Source organism: Mobula birostris, chromosome 2 (genome assembly GCF_030028105.1).
Source record: "Mobula birostris isolate sMobBir1 chromosome 2, sMobBir1.hap1, whole genome shotgun sequence".
Taxonomy (NCBI): Eukaryota; Metazoa; Chordata; class Chondrichthyes; order Myliobatiformes; family Myliobatidae; genus Mobula; species Mobula birostris.
Window position 1 is genome coordinate 147,103,497 of NC_092371.1, and position 13,358 is coordinate 147,116,854.

The following is a 13,358-nucleotide window of genomic DNA, read 5'->3' on the forward strand; positions in this document are numbered from 1 at the left end:
CAGCAAACATGATAGCACTGGCCACCACAGGCTCGTAGAACATCCTCAGCATCGTCCGGCAGATGTTAAAGGACCTCAGTCTCCTCAGGAAATAGAGACGGCTCTGACCCTTCTTGTAGACAGCCTCAGTGTTCTTTGACCAGTCCAGTTTATTGTCAATTCATATCCCCAGGTATTTGTAATCCTCCACCATGCCCACACTGACCCCCTGGATGGAAACAGGGGTCACCGGTACCTTAGCTCTCCTCAGGTCTACCACCAGCTCCTTAGTCTTTTTCACATTAAGCTGCAGATAATTCTGCTCACACCATGTGACAAAGTTTCCTACCATCGCCCTATACTCAGCCTCATCTCCCCGCTGATGCATCCAACTATGGCAGAGTCATCCGAAAACTTCTAAAGATGACAAGGCTCTGTGCAGTAGTTGAAGTCCGAGGTGTAAATGGTGAAGAGAAAGGGAGGCAAGACAGTCCCCTGTGGAGCCCCAGTGCTGCTGATCACTCTGTCAGACACACAGTGTTGCAAGCACACGTACTGTGGTCTGCCAGTCAGGTAATCAAGAATCCATGACACCAGGGAAGCATCCACCTGCATCGCTGTCAGCTTCTCCTCCAGCAGAGCAGGGTGGATGGTGTTGAACGCACTGGAGAAGTCAAAAAACATGACCCTCACAGTGCTCGCTGGCTTGTCCAGGTGGGCATAGACACGGTTCAGCAGGTAGACGATGGCATCCTCAACTCCTAGTCGGAGCTGGTAGGCGAACTGGAGGGGATCTAAGTGTGACCTGACGATAGGCCGGAGCAGCTCCAGAACAAGTCTCTCCAGGATCTTCATGATGTGGGAGGTCAATGCCACTGGTCTGTAGTCATTGAGGCCGCTGGGACGCGGCGTCTTTGGCACAGGAACGAGGCAGGACATCTTCCTCAGTACAGGAACCCTCCGGAGCCTCAGGCTAAGGTTGAATACATGGCGAAGTACTCCACATAGCTGAGGGTCACAGGCTTTGAGCACCCTGGTACTGACACCATCAGGTCCTGCAGCCTTGCTTGGGTTGAGATGTTTCAGCTGTCTTCTCACCTGTTCAGCTGTGAAGCCCACCATGGTGGTTTCGTGTGGGGAAGGGGTATAGTCATGATTGCGGGGTGGGGGACTGTGAGGAGGGGTAGGAGGGGAGAGTGGAATATGTGTTGGTTGGGGGCCGACAACAGATGACTCATGTGTGGGATGGGCAGGGGCCACAATGCCAAATCTGTTAAAGAACAGGTTAAGTTCATTGGCCCTGTCCATACTGCCTTCCGCTCCTCTGTTGCTAGTTTGCTGGAACCCAGTGATGGTCCTCATCCCCCTCCAGACCTCTCTCATGTTGTTCTGCTGGAGTTTCCACTCAAGCTTCCTCCTGTACCTGTATTTAGCCTCCCTGATCCTGGCTTTCAGGTCACTCTGTATTGCCCTCAGCTCCTCCCTATTTCCATCTCTAAACGCCCTCTTTTTAGCATTCAGGATGTTCTTAATTTCTTTTGTCACCCATGGCTTGTTATTTGAATAACAAAGGACAGCTCTTGTTGGAACATTGCAGTCCACACAGAAGTTGATGTAATCAGTGATGCACTCTGTGAGCCCATCAATATCCTCTCCATGTGGCTCACAGAGTGCCTGCCAGTCTGTCACCTCAAAACAACCCTGGAGAGCCTCATAAGTCTCCTCCAACCATTTTCTCACTGTCCTCGAGGTTACAGGTTTACTCTTCACCAGAGGCACGTAGCAGGGTTTTAGATGCACCAGGTTGTGATCTGACCTTCCCAGTGGGGGGAGGGGAGAGGAGCTGTATGCTGTTAACGTAGATCAAATCCAGAGTCCTCTCCCCTCTGGTTGTACAGCTCACATACTGCGTGAAGTTGGGCAGTGTTCTAGCCATGGTTGAAGTCACCCGAGATGGTAATGAGGGCACTCGGGTGCTGGCTTTGTAATCTGGCTATGATGGTGTAAATGATGTTACACGCCAACGTCGGGTTGGCAGAGGGAGGGATGTACACAACAACCACAATTGCATGCGAGATTTCCCTTGGCAAGTAATATGGCCGGAGTCCAACAGCAAAAAGTTCAATATCTGGGCTACAGACACGTTCCTTGATCGTAATATGCCCAGGATTGCATCATCTGTTATTTACCAGAACCGCCAGCCCCCTTCCTTTACGCTTACCGCTGTCAGTGCAATTCCGGTCAGCTCAAACGGTCTGGAAGCCCTCTATGGAAACTCTTTGATCGGGTATGTCCTCATGCAGCCACGTGAAGCACATGACACTGCTCTCCCGAAATGTTCTCTGACCCCTGACAAGCGCAGTCAGTTCGTCCATTTTATTCCCCAGCGATCTCACATTTCCCATGATAAGGGAGGGGAGACATGGCTTATAACTTCTCTTCTCCAAAAGCCTCTGTTGTCTCGACCCGGTCCTCTTCCCTCGGCTTTTTGATCCCCCTCTGCATCCTCTGTGTGTTTTCCTCCAGATTTCAGCCGGTATGTCCGCTGCTCTGTTCGAAAACCGGCGGGCATGAGCGCAATCAGTTGGTCCCTGGAATACACAATGCGGCCATTCTGCTGCCACGCTAACGAGACATGTCCGAATGTAACCAATTCCAGCACTAAAAAAAAAACAAGTAAAACTCTCTCCAGCAGCATGTTAGAGAGGGTGCAGCTTCAACGTGTTACCGTGAGGAAAAAAAATACAACAAATAACTAAGGCCAGGCCAGGCAGCATCAATGGGAAAGAATATACAGCTGACATTTTGGGCCGAGACCCTGTTTACTCTTTTCCATAGATGCTATCTGGCCTGCTGACTTCCTCCAGCATTTTGTTTGTGTTGTTTTAGATTTACAGCATCTGCAGATTTTCTTGTGTTTGTGTAGTTTTGGTTGTTCTATGTTTCTTCTGTATGTATATAGCTTCCAAAGGCTACCATCACAGAGACTTCATTATGCCCTCACTATGTTCCTTCTTCGTTATGATTTAGCACTAGTCTGAGATTCACGTGGGCTGATGAGGTGGTTACATTTTTTTTTCAGCCTTTTCAACACATCCCTGAATTTTCTCTGTCCTCCTGGAAATTTCTTCCTATTCCAGACAGACTGTTTAAGGAAATGAGGTCTATCCACCAGAGGTGGTTGAGCATGATCTGAGCCTCAGTGCCGAGGGAGGTGATGCTGACGTTAGTTTCTACATCCTGCTACTTGATTTGGAGGATCTTGCAGAGTTGGTGGTATTACCACTTTGAGCACTTACTATTGCTTGTTTATTTATTTCTTTTTGTTTTTCTGAGCTTGTAGGATTGTGGAGAATCAATTCAGTTTGATGCACCATAAGCTGCTGCTAGTTTTGGGTTTAGAAGATACTTTTTTTTAGTCATCTCAATGTGTTAGGGTACTGGAGTTGGGGTGAACATCATCCACATTTATTTGGATCTTGTTGAATCTTTTTGTCACTGGCAGTATTTTGCAGAAAGGGTATTTGTCTTCCATTTGTTTAAATTAAGACCTATCTTTTTGCATGCATTTGGTGGTATTGGGGGAAGGGGAATCAATGGTTATTTGTAGCTCTGTTTTGAAATGTGGATTGCATTCAGTGATTTGAGGTTAATGAATCTTCGTTCAGAGTGAAAATGATCATCAAAAAGTGAAAAAAAAACTGGAACTCAGAAAAATTTAGGAGGTAGTCATTATAGTTGATAAGTGTGAGAGGACTAAAGTAGGTAAGGTTGAGACGGTGTTCTGGAAGATGCTGACATCAGTTTTTTATTCTGCTGTATATCTGGAAGAGTGTGTTGGTGGTACTGCTCCAGAGCCCTGGCACACCTACTGTTAATGGTCCAAGTCTCAGAAGTATACAGAAGGCAAGATAGAGAAGTACCTGCAAGAAGTGTAGCTAACTATCTCAGATTCTTTTATTTATTTATCACATGAACATTGATACATACAGTAAAATGCATCATTTGCTTTTCCAACCAGCATAGCTTAAGGATCTGCTGGAGGCAGCTCACAAGTATCACCATACATTCCTGTGCAAATATAGTATGCTCACAATGTTCAGTGGAAACCAATAACAACAACAGAATGACAGCAACAAGACAACAACAGCAAAACAAGCCCCTTTTCTCCCTCCCAAACACCCACTCACACATAGACAGCTCTCCAGTCCCAGAACCGGCTGCCTCTGGTACTCCAGCCATTAGTGATCTTGCAGATGTCAGATGTCTGACTTCCCCAGCAGACTCTGAGACTTGCAGACCCAGAACTTCAGCCGTCAGGTTTCAACTTCTGGACTTCCAATCAACCTTCAGGCTTGGATCTTCAGGATCAACCCCAGGACTTGACAATGGTGGGACCCCATATCTCAGGTCTTGATCTCCCAACTTAAATTAATGGGGCTAGTTGGTTAACAAGAAAAATTCACAAAATCCAAAAATGGACCAAAAGCATGATATCCCAGTATAATGTGAGAAACTAAAGCCCTGAAATGTACAAACTGTGAGGACAGGGTAAGAGAGGGATATTTGTGTCTGTCTTCCTGTGGTTTTGACATCCACAGTGCAATAAAACTTACAATACTGTCATAAAATTGAAATTTCATGTCTTTGAGTTCTATCCCGGAAGACTTAGAAATGCTAATAGTCAACAATTATTAAGTCAATTAAAAGGCCTCTGAAAGAGTGTTTCAGTTACACAAGTAAAAGTACTCTATTGAAACAGTGCTGAATATCTTGAATATATTTATTCAAGAAAGGGAGTAGAGATAGCCCAGGAAATTATAGACCCTTGAGTCTTACCTCAGTGGTTGGTAAGTTGATGGAGAAGATCCTGAGAGGCAGGATTTATGAACATTTGAAGAGGTATAATATGATTAGGAATAGTCAGCATGGCTTTGTCAAGGGCAGGTCGTGCCTTACGAGCCTGATTGAATTTTTTGAGGATGTGACTAAACACATTGATGAAGGAAGAGCAGTAGATGTAGTGTGTATGGATTTCAGCAAGGCATTTGATAAGGTACCCCATGCAACGCTTACTGCAAAAGTAAGGAGGCATGGGATCCAAGGGGACATCGCTTTGTGGATCCAGAACTGGCTTGCCCACAGTGGTTGAAGATGGGTCAAACTCTGCATGGAGGCTGGTGACCAGTGGTGTGCCTCAGGGATCTGTTCTGGGACCCTTACTCTTCGTGATTTTTATAAATGACCTGGATGAGGAAGTGGAGGGAGGGGTTAGTAAGTTTGCTGATGATACAAAGGTTGGGGGTGTTGTGGATAGTGTGGAGGGCTGTCAGAGGTTACAGCGGGACAGTGATAGGATGCAAAACTGGACTGAGAAGTGGCAGATGGAGTTCAACCAGATAAGTGTGAAGTTGTTATTTTGGTAGGTCAAATATGATGGCAGAATATAGTATTAATGGTAAGACTTGGCAGTGTGGAGGATCAGAGGGATCTTGGGGTCCGAGTCCATAGGACACTCAAAGCAGCTGCGCAGGTTGACTCTGTGGTTAAAAAAGTATACGGTGTATTGGCCATCATCAATCGTGGAATTGAATTTAGGAGCTGAGAGGTAATGTTGCAGCTATATAGGACCCTGGTCAGACCCCACTTGGAGTAATGTGCTCAGTTCTGGTCGCTTCACTAGAGGAAGGATGTGGAAGCCAATAGAAAGGGTGCAGGGGAGACTTACAAGGATATTGCCTGGATTGGGAGCATGCCTTATGAGAATAGGTTGAGTGAACTCAGCCTTTTCTCCTTGGAGCAGCAGAGGATGAGAGGTGACCTGGTAGAGGTGTACAAGATGATGAGAGACATTGATCATGTGGATAGTCAGAGGTTTTTTCCCAGGACTGAAATGGCTGCCACAAGAGGGCACAGGTTTAAGGTGCTTGGGAGTAGGTACCGAGGAGAAGTCAGGGGTAAGTTTTTTACTCAGAGGTGAGTGCATGGAATGGGCTGCCGGCAACGGTGGTGGAGGCAGATACGATAGGGTCTTTTAAGAGACTTTTGGATAGGTACATGGAGCTTAGAAAAATATAGATGGCTATAGGTAAGCCTAGTAATTTCTAAGGTAGGGACATGTTCGGCACAACTTTGTGGGCCAAAGGGCCTGTATTGTGCTGTAGGTTTTCTATGTTTCTATGAATACAGCTGAATATAGCATTTAATTTTATATAGGATTAGTTTACTCTTACAGGTTCCTTAAACGTTTCTAAGGATTGCGCTGGAATGAATCACCTAGTTAGTGTATTATTCTATGCAAACTGTGTTTTCTACTTTACCAATATGTTGAAGTGGGAAAGCACTTTTCACTCATCATTACAAAAGCCCAACAGAGATTGATCTTCCTATGCCAGCTTAGGAAACTTAACTTCTCAGGGAATATCCTGCAAATTTTTTTACACAGCCATCATTGAGAGTGTTATGACCATCTCTATAACTGTTCGACTTCCCCGCCACTTTCTCCCTGTCCTGGTCCAGGTCGCAACAAGTGGTTCACGCTGCGGAGAAGTTCATTGACTCACAAACACGAGAAAATCTGCAGATGCTGGAAATCCAAAACAACGCACACAAAATGCTGGAGGAACTCAGCAGGCCAGGCAACATCTATGGAAAAGAGTAAACAGTCAAAGTTTTGGGTGAGACCCTTCATCAGGACTGTCAACTACAAACGTTGAAAGATCTGTTCCTCACCAGAGTAAAGAAAAGAGCTGAAGAAATTACTGCTGAATCCACCTACCCTAAAAGTCACCTATTCAACTAGTTGCCTTCAGGGAGAGCTACAAGTCCTTCACCACCAGGACTAAGTGTAATCTCCGAAGCTTTTAAACAAAACTGAGGTGTAATATCCCAACTGCCCCTGCACAACATCCATTAACTGGTCTTTCCTGGTCCCCTTGTTCTATTGATAATTACCTAATCTGGTCATACCTGTATGTTCTCACTTATTTAAGTTTGATTATTGATGATTGCACATGTGGGCATCCTGCTAATTGTTAATTGCTCATGGCTGGTTGCACTATTGGCTTGTAAATTGTTGGTTGCTATTGTGTGTGTCTCTTATAGTATTTTCCTGTGCTTTATGCTTGGCACCAAACCACAGTCAATTCTAGTTTTCACAAACTGGCAATAAAGTGCTTCTGCTTCTGATTCTAAGATTAATTTGCGACTATTGAATTTGTGTTTAACCACCTGAACTAATAGTTCAGAAATAATGAATGGATAGTCAAAACTGCCCAACGCATCACCAATACCAGCTTACCGACCATCAAGGACATGTATACAGAAAGGTGCTGGAAAAGAGCCAGTAATGTCATGAAGGATCCTATCACCCTGCTCAGGTGCTATTTGTCCCACTCCCAAAGGGAATCATCAACACAGATCCACACCACACCATAAAACTCAAAAGCAGTTACTTTCCCTGAGCAGGAAGGCTGATCAACACCTCCACCCACTAATCTACCCCCTACACACCTCCAGCGACCATTTCTTTATCATTTCCTATCAGTCACCTTATGTACAGACACTTTGGTGCCTTGTGTCACTTAAGGACATACAATCAGTCTATATACAAACGCTGTCTCAGAATGAGAATCAGGTTTATTATCACCGGCATGTGATGTGAAATTTGTTAACTTAGCAGCAGCAGTTCAATTTTAATGTAGCAGGGAAAATATATAACAATAATAAATAAAATCAAAATAATAATAAACAAGTAAATCAATTATTTATATTGAATAAATTTTAAAAATGTGCAAAAATGGAAATACTGTATATTTAAAAAAGGTAAGGTCGTGTCCAAAGATTCAATGTCCATTTTAAGAATCAGATGGCAGAGGGAAAGAAGCTGTTCCTGAATCACTGAGTGTGTGCCTTCAGGCTTCTGTACCTCCTACCTGATGGTAACAGTGAGAAAAGGGCTTGCCCTGGGTGCTAGAGGTCCATAATAATGGACGCTGCCTTTCTGAGACACCGCTCCCTGAAGATGTCTTGGATACTTTGTAGGCTAGTACCCAAGAGAGAGCTGACTAGATTTATAACCTTCTGCAGCATCTTTTGGTCCTGTGCAGTAGCCCCTCCAAACCAGACAGTGATGTAACCTGTCAGAATGCTCTCCACGGTTTTACTATAGAAGTTTTTGAGTGTATTTATTTATTTATATTTATTTTGTCTTATTTATTTATATATATTTTTTTAATTAATGTGTTCTTTAACCTACTGTGTTTTTTGTGCTTCATCAGATCCAGAATAACAATTATTTTGTTTTCCTTTACACTTGTGTACTGAAAATGACACAAACTAATCTAGAAATCTTGAAATTTTGTTACTTTAAAAATTGTACTAAACAGCTGACTCAACTACCAAACAGGAGAGGACAAAATGGCTGAAACCTGTTTGCAAGGACCACGTGAAGAGGCTTCATGTCGGATTAGATCCTGGAACAAAGATGACACTGCAGTTTCACTTATTTAAGGTAATTTCCTACAAGCAATAAAAGTAAGACCTCTTGGCCTTGTGGTCAATAAAGGTAACCTGATTAGTCACCGACAGATGGCAGCAGGTGGATCAATGAGGCAGACTGAAATCAGGGAGCTTGGCCTGCTCAGTTATCTCAGCTGGAAAGATCAACTGTTAATTCATTTCCATAGTTGATGCCTGACCTGCTAAGTTCCTCCAGCATTTTTGTTTGTATTGCTCTCAAGTACTGAAAGTTCTGTCTCATCAGTTTGTCAACAGATTCATCTCCGGGATAGTGGTAAGGATATATAGAAAATTCTGCTCATAGAAAAGAGAGTTGAGAAAAAAGGAAAGGATATCTTAGTGTCAGTAGTTGCGTTTAAGGTTGCTATAATCTCTTAAATTCAAGTAATGAATATGTTTTATGTCCTTAAAAGAATCCCTTGTCAGGGCTAATTCAACTACCAACCCTGGAGCTTTTTTGCCCCTGAAAATAGTTATGCCCATTTTTTGTAAACTTCAGTGAACAAGTCAATAATATCTTGGAATGTGTACATATACAGTCTTCAAGGTTCTATAGATTCAGGATCAGTTCCTGTGGATTGGAGGGTGGCTAATGTTTTCCCTCTCTTCAAGAAGGGAGGAAGAGAGAAAACAGGGAATTATAGACCGGTTAGCCTGACGTCGGTGGTGGGAAAGATGCTGGAGTCAATTATAAAAGATGAAATTACAACACATCTGGATAAGAGTAACAGGATTGGTCCGAGTCAGCATGGATTTACGAAGGGGGAATCATGCTTGACTAATCTTCTGGAATTTTTTGAGGATGTAACTATGAAAATGGACAAGGGAGAGCCTTTGGATGTAGTGTACCTGGACTTTCAGAAAGCCTTTGATAAAGTCCCACATAGGAGATTAGTGGGCAAAATTAGGGCACATGGTATTGGGGGCAGAGTACTGACATGGATTGAAAATTGGCTAGCTGACAGAAAACAAAGAGTAGCGATCAACGAGTCCCTTTCGGAATGGCAGGTGGTGACCAGTGGGGTAGCGCAGGGTTCAGTGCTGGGACCGCAGCTGTTTACAAAATATATTAATGATTTAGATGAGGGAATCAAAAGTAACATTAGCAAATTTGCCGATGACACAAAGCTGGGTGGCAGTGTGAAATGTGAGGAGGATGTTATAAGAATGCAGGGCGACTTGGACAGGCTGGGTGAGTGGGCAGATGCAGTTTAATGTGGATAAATGTGAGGTTATCCACTTTGGTGGTAAGAATGGGAAGGCAGATTATTACATAAATGGAGTCAAGTTAGGAAAAGGGGAAGCACAACGAGATCTTTGGTGTTCTTGTACATCAGTCTCTGAAAGCAAGCATGCAAGTACAGCAGGCAGTGAAGAAAGCTAATGGCATGCTGGCCTTCATAACAAAGGGAATTGAGTATAAGAGCAAAGAGGTCCTTCTGCAGCTGTACAGGGCCCAAGTGAGACCACACCTGGAGTACTGTGTGCAGTTTTGGTCTCCAAATTTGAGGAAGGACATTCTTGCTATTGAGGGAGTGCAGCATAGGTTCACAAGGTTAATTCCCGGGATGGCGGGACTGTCATGTGTCGAAAGATTGGAGCGACTGGGCTTGTATACTCTGGAATTTAGAAGGCTGAGAGGGGACCTTATTGAAACATATAAGATTATTAAGGGATTTTACACGCTGCAGGCAGGAAGCATGTTCCCGCTGATGGGTGAGTCCAGAACCAGAGGCCACAGTTTAAGAATTAGGGGTAGGCCATTTAGAACGGAGTTGAGAAAAAACTTTTTCACCCAGAGAGTGGTGGATATATGGAATGCTCTGCCCCAGAAGGGTGTGGAGGCCAAGTCTCTGGATGCTTTCAAAAAAGAGATGGATAGAGCTCTTAAAGGTAGTAGAATCAAAGGTTATGGGGATAAGGCAGGAACTGGATACTGATAGTGGATGATCAGCCATGATCACAGTGAATGGCGGTGCTGGCTGGAAGGGCCAAATGGCCTACTCCTGCACCTATTGTCTGTTGTCATCTGTGTGCCACACCTCGATTGTTGAGGTTGGGGCAACCTGGTATTTCGACTGGAGGTTTTACAGTTTGATGGAAAGGATTGAAAAGGTGTTATGCTTAACATGAGGAACACACACAAAGTGCTGGAGGAACTGTAGCAGGTTGATAGAATAGAATAATACAACAATAGAACTCAGCAGGTTAGGCCATATCTACGAGAGGAATAAACAGTCGATGTTTTGGTTTGAGATTCTTAATCAGGACTGTCTATGGAGAATAATAAACGGTCTTAATGAAAGATCTCAGCCTGAAAGGTCGATAGTTTATTCTTCTCTATAGATGCTGCCTGACCTGCTGAGTTCCCCCAGCACTTTGTGCGTGTTCCTCAAGATTTCCAGCCTCTGCTGGAACCTTTTGTGTTTGTGATTAGGGTGGCCATGCAGTCTTGCCTGATGCCAGCCTGCACTGAGATTGAATATATGTTTTGGACTCATTGGTTGTGATTACGACTTGCATTCCATCATGAACATAAGCTGAAGATGAGAGTCTGCTGGCAAACAAATTTGGGAAGTATGCTCTGGAATCCTCCTCAATTGAGTAAGATTTAAAACCATGACACATGGCATTTAATCCAAATATACAACTTGCAGTTGCCAGCACAGAACGTGAATCTACCTAGACATAGTGAATGCATGTTGCATGGAGTTCACATGTACAGAGGTTTGCCAATCACTTTGGGAAAAAAAACAGAATTAGGCCATTTTACTCCTAAAGCCTGTTCTAACATTCATCAAAACCATGACTGTTGCTTCATGCACCCATGCTGGGCTTGTCAATTTCATCAACTTTGTCTCCAATTTCCACCCTGCCCTTGAATTCACTTGGTCCATTTCTGACACCTCCCTCCCTTTTCTCGAGCTCTCTGTCTCTATCTCTATCTCTGGAGATAAACTGTTGACTGACATCTTTTATAAACCTACCGATTCCCACAGTTACCTTGACTATACCTCTTAGCAACCCTGTCTCCTGTAAAAATGCTATTCCCTTTTCTCAATTCCTTAGTTTCCACGACATCTGTTCCCAAGATGAGGCTTTCCTTTCCAGGACATCAGAGATGTCCTCCTTCTTCAAAGAACGAAGTTTCCCTTCCTCCACCATTGATGCTGCCCTCACACGCATCTCCTCCATTCCCCAGACATCCACACTTACTCCATCTTCCCACCATCTTGACAGTGATAGAGTTCTCCTTATTTTTACCTACCATCCCATAAGCCTCTGCATCCAACACATTATTCTGCGCAACTTCCTCCATGTCCAAAGGGATCTTACTGATCTCACTCTGATTTCCACAGGAATTGCTCCATCTGTGATTCCCTCGCCCATTTGACCCTCCTCACTAATCTCGCTCCCTGAACTTAACCCTATAAGTAGCCAAAGTGCTATACCTGCCCATTCATCTCCTCCCTCACCTCCATTTAGGGCCCCAGACGGTCCTTCCAGGTGAGGCAACGCTTTACCTGCATATCTGCTGGGGTTATCTGTTGTATCTGGTGCGGCCTGCTCTACATTGGTGAGACCCATTGTAAATTGGGGAACCACTTCGTCAAGCTCCTCCTCTCCATTCACCAAAAGTGGAACTTCTAATTACCATTCCAAAACATTGGTCCATGGCCTCCTCCTGTGCCACAATGAGGTCACACTCAGGGTAGCCTCCAACCTGATGGCATGACTATCGATTTCTTCTTCCGTACTCCTCCCCTCCCTGCTTCTTCTATTCCCCTTCTGGCCTCTTACTTCTTCTCACCTGCCTATCACCTCCTCCTGGTGCCCCTCCTCCTTCCCTTTCTCCTATGGTCCACTCTCCTCTCTTATCAGAGTCCTTCCTCTCCAGCCTTTTACCCAACACCTGGCTTCACCTATTGCCTTCTAGCTATTCTCCTTCCCCTCCTCCCATCTTTTTAATTTGCAGTCTTCCCCGCTTCTTTTCCAGTCCTGAATAATGATCTTCGCGTGAAACGTAGACTGTTCATTTCCATGGATGCTGCCTGACTTGATGTGTTTCTCCAGCATTTTGTGTGTTTTACATGATTATGGCAATTGTGGAGAAGATGTCAGGCTAAATTGTAGCAGCTGTGGAGGAGGATATACGGTAGCTCTACTTATGTAGATAAGAAAGCTGTGGAAGTGCAGCATGTTCGGGTGGAAATGGCCATACCATATGCCGAGACTCAGCAGAAAGTACAGGAAACTGTGGGAGTGGGACCTATAATATCCAGAATCCAGATAGATAAGGTAAAGTTTTTGACTTTCATGACACGTGGTAAATTGTACAACACAAACTAAAAGGACAGAAAAAATAAAATTATCTTAAAAGCTGCAGAGAAGCATCTAGAGATAAAAGACTGGACTCTAGAAGTTATTAATGATGCCTGACAAGGAGGAGTAAATAATGTTCAGACTTCAAAAGAGGGTTGTTAATGGTTTTTCTAATCTTACAATGGAATGCTAAATGCCTGTTAGCTCACAGTCAAGAATTTAAGAAATTTATTGAAGATTTACCAAATAAACCTAATCAGAAAATGGGTAATGCAGAGGAAGTGATTACATTTGTCAAAAATGGGATAACACAGAGTTATAGAAATTGGAATTATTTGTGACTCAATTGTAGTTGAAATATGGGGAATGAATAGTAAAGATAATATTTATAACCATTATGAAAGGTTAACACCTTATGTATTGGAAAGTGTAGGTGGAAATGGGCAAAATAGGGTCATATGGTGTGGGGATTTTAATGCTCATTGTGCTATGTGGGGCTGTTGTGACACAAAAGTGGATGGAAAGATGGTGGAAGA